This window comes from Vitis riparia, chromosome 12, assembly GCF_004353265.1.
Source record: "Vitis riparia cultivar Riparia Gloire de Montpellier isolate 1030 chromosome 12, EGFV_Vit.rip_1.0, whole genome shotgun sequence".
Taxonomy (NCBI): Eukaryota; Viridiplantae; Streptophyta; class Magnoliopsida; order Vitales; family Vitaceae; genus Vitis; species Vitis riparia.
Genome location: NC_048442.1, coordinates 8,333,986 through 8,338,499, shown reverse-complemented (window position 1 = coordinate 8,338,499; position 4,514 = coordinate 8,333,986). Strand labels below are relative to the sequence as shown.

The 4,514-nt window shown below is 27.6% G+C and overlaps 1 long non-coding RNA gene across 1 annotated transcript; it reads left to right on the top strand.

Annotated features, from left to right (window-relative positions):
* The first annotated feature begins 3,522 nt into the window (after window positions 1-3,522).
* Window positions 3,523-4,271, top strand: LOC117927042. The gene is made up of 3 exons (XR_004653263.1): window positions 3,523-3,707; window positions 3,795-3,848; window positions 4,007-4,271. It is a non-coding gene; the product is annotated as an uncharacterized LOC117927042 (long non-coding RNA).
* Window positions 4,272-4,514: the final 243 nt, after the last annotated feature.

The following is a 4,514-nucleotide window of genomic DNA, read 5'->3' as shown; positions in this document are numbered from 1 at the left end:
GCTACGAGAAGGAGAAGAGCCTATTTTATCATCTTATAATTTGAATTGGTTGGATAAAGGTCTCCCCCTAATAAAGAAGGTAGATGAACAGTTCATGAAGATGATGGTGCCACAAGTTGTAGAGTTAGTAAGCATACAAGCAATGCTACACAAGAAAGAGATATTGCTTCTCGTCATAAAGGTAAGGGTCGTAAAACAATTTCTTCAAGTCCTTATAGTGATGATAGTAACAATTGAGGCAGTAAGGGGTTGTGACATTGGTGGGGGCAATGGAGGAGTTGGTGGCACTGGTGAGGATACTAGAGAAAATGGTGGCGCTGGTGGCGGTTATGTTAGTCAAGTAGATACTGGCATGTCATGGGCATAAAGAGATGAAAATTACTTTGCCACACAAGATATAAATTGTGGGTATCGACCAAGGATATGAGAACAACAAAAGCATTTGGAAATACTAACCACATTTCACAGCAATGATGATTATTCTAATGGGCATGATTATCATAGATCCAATTATCATCATATTGATGAGCACTTACAAAATTTGGGTATAGGATTAAGGTCGTATTTCAGAAGAGTAGATAATAGATCATATCACAACTTTAAAGATTGTGAAAGCTCTTCCAGTGCTTTTAGTAGAAATGATTTTGATTGATTTCCAAAAATGCATCCAAAGGGATATTCAAATACTGGAACACACGAACTAGTGATTCCTACGAATATGATCAATTTTCTAGTAGCAACAGCATTGCCTATCGAGGTTTTGGATACTATCAATATGGTGTTGATCCCAAACAGCCTCCAAAGTCATATTTTCTTTATAATGGATCATCAAGCTAATCATCTTAGCCAACATATTCAAGTTATGAACAATTCTTTCGACCATATCCTCACTACGAGAATTACCGTCTCAATTTGTATATTCGTTGTAAGACTGATGATGATATTTTGATCCCCTTCGTCATTCAACATGGAATTGATTATTGTATTGTATGTCTCTTAGTAAAAATATTATTACATTTGAAATAAAATAATTTTCTATTATTAACATTATCATAAATAACTTTCAACGGATACTTTTATAATTATTTAAATAATATTAAATGTGAAACAATTTTGTTTTATTAATTTTTTTTAGCTTATTAAATTGCACATTTTTTTTTTATAATTTACATAATATTTTTATAATTTTTTGAATGTTCTAATTAGCTTATTTTATGTATCACCCAATATCAAGTTGATACACCAAGACCAATACGCCTCTAAACCCTTCAAGTCAGTGATCGATACCACGACTTTGAACCATAGTTTAGCCTCTCTTCATTGTTTTTGTAATTGTACAAGAGCTAAAGTTAAAAAAGAGCCGTTGAAGGCATTTTTAGTCATGGAGATGCTCATGTATACGATTAACATATATATGTAATGTTTATTAACCTTGAACCTCGAACATGACATATTTTATACAAAAGTTAGGATTGTTTTCTAAAATTTTTAAAATGTAAGGAAATAATCGACATGTCTTTTAAATTTTTGAAAGTTTTTAAACAGATGTATAAGATTTCTTATATTTTATATAATAAAAAATAACACTTTTAAAAGATAATGTTTACTTAATTATTTATATTTAATTTATTAAGTTATAGTAAGTCATTAATTTATTAAATATCATTATAGTGCATAAACAAAATATTTCTAATTAATATTTAGGTCTTTAATAAAACTTAAATTGACTTTGACTAATATTAATGTAAACTAATATTATAGAAAATTTTATAAAATCTTAATATTAAATGAAAACCATTTATGTGGCAATAAAATTTGATGCCTAATAAAAAATAATAGGAGATTAGCATGGTAAATGTTTTTAAAAATAATTTTATATTATTAAAAATAAAATATTGCTTTCCAAACTTGAAAAATGTGTTTCTATGCACTCATATAAAAAATAAAAAAAAAAGGCAAAATAAGAACCCAAGTGTATAAAATACAAATTTTAAGAAACTATATAAAAATAATTAACATTTCATGCACTTTTTACCATTCAAGTCCTACCTTTTAATTATATAAGTACTAACCATCCTATGTACTACCTTTAACCATTAATATTTGAATTATTTTTAGAGGGTTCCTATTTTATAATTATTTTTACATGAGTGTGTAGAAACACATCTTTTCCTTATTATTTTTTGAGGCTACTAACACATCAAAGTGAAAAATGATCTATATAAAGTACTATTAAATATATTTAAAATTACAAAAAATAAGTTAATAATATTTTAAAGAGTTAAGTATATTTTACCCTCTTGATTTTTTTAGATGTTTTATATTGCCTTGACATTTAAAATTTAACACTTTTTTCTATAAACTTATTTAAAAAAAAAAAAAAAATCCACACGCACACAACACTTTTAGCATCATTTAGTAACCCTTCATTGATTATAAAAGATATTGTTCTTTCTCATATTCTGATTTGAAAGTTCAAATTTGGGTATAACCAACTTTAATTGACAACCTTAAAATAGAATTTCTCCATTAATTTTGAAAGATGATAATTATCAATTTTTGACAACGTAGAATTTCTCCAATACTTTTGAAATATCACAACCACTGAATTTGAATTATTTTTTAAATTATTTTAAAGAAATATTTGTATGACTATTTGTAATTTTATGTGTAGATATAAAATATCACAACTTCACATATGCACAATTTTTTTTTTAATTCTTGACTTTATAAATTGTTCATTCACTTTAAGGATAAAATGTTATTCTTTAACAAGTTCGACCAACAACTTTATTCCTTTTAACACGTTAATAGTAAAATATCGAATTTTAAATATAATAAAAGACAAAAAAAAAAAATGTAATCCTATTCTAAATTTACAAACAGACTTTGTTTTAAAATATTATAAATAAAATATTTTAAATAGTGTGTTTAAAAAAAATTACTTATTTTTCCTAAACTTGAAGTAAATATTTTTAAATATCATTAATTTGAAAACTTGTTTAGTCATATGATTTAAAAATAGTTCTTTATTTTTAAAATTTTCGAGCACTATTTAATTATTATTTTTTAGAAATAATTTTTAAAAATAAAGTGAAAAAAAAAATAATTTTTAGAAAATAAGTAAAAATTGTTTTTACCGGTTTTTAAATTTTAAAATTTATTTTTAAGTTAAAGAATAAAAAATAAATTTTTAAAACAAATTCATAAAATATGAGAAAACAAATGGTAAGATTTTATCAAATATCTCACTTATAATTATCATTTATTAATTTTGCATACCTCTTTCTAAGTTGTAACTCAAAGAAGGAAAATATTAGAAGAAACTCAATTTCAAATTACCGGGAAATTAACCCTTTGAAAAACAGCACCCTTCTGCAGGCGGAGCAAGTGGAATCCTGCGTCACCCTCCATTTATTAGATTAGATTTAATTTTAGGCGGTGGATGCCACTATCGTAATTATACACCAAATTCATGGCCCGATTCTCAACTACAATTTCGATATAATCTTGTACAGCCGCCCAATCGAAGAAAGGCGAAAGCAGAGAGAGCAGAGGGAGACGAAAGAAGATGACGAAGCAGAGCTTCATAGTTGCAGTGTTTATGGTGTTCCTGGTGTGTAGCTCTCACTTGGAGAGCGTCGCCGGCCAAGTCTCCCCCGCCGAATGCGAGGACTCCTGCTCCATGGGCTGCATTAATGATGACCGTAAGTTACCATTTTACCCCTCCTCTCCCCAGATCTGTGCCTTTTTTTTTTTTTTTTTTTTTTTTTTTATGAATATTGTTTGTGTAGAGAGGCTTGCGGCGCGTTGCGAGCGTAAGTGCAGAATTAAATGCTACCCAGCAGGTGATCTTCTCAAATCATTTTCTAAATTTCATAATTTATATAGAAAAAAAAAAATTATTTCTAAAAATAAATCTCAATTTTTCTATATTTTTTTACAGCAATTATTATTATTATTATGAAGTAACTTTTTGGTGTGACACGTGTCTGTAATTGGACAGGTGTGAAAGTTGAAGAAAAGAATTTGGGTTAAAGAGGTTTTAAAGGAGGAGAGATGCTGATGTGTAGAATTAAGAGCCGTGTGTAATATTTGGTAGTGATGAATATGTAAGTTGCAGTTATGACGTGGCGATAAAATAAAAATGGGGAAGGAAATAGTTGTTCCTTCACTCATTTATTTTCATGTTTATTTGCATTTTTATGATGGCTTTATCATGGATGTGAAATTGGTTTATGAATCCAATGGATTTGGTCACTTATTTCATACATAATTGGGTCCGTAACTTTCCCCGACTCAACCCAAATTAAGTAACAATCAACTCAGGTTCAAATATGTCTTTAACATGAGTTACTCAATTTAAGTCTAATTTAATCTTATTTTTAAAATTTTGGAATCTTATTTTTTAAAACTTGAATTAAATTTAAGTTAATTGAATTAAATAATCGAGCTTTCATCTTGGGTTGCTCAATTTGTATGATTGAAAATTCATGCATAATTTTTTTTAAAAA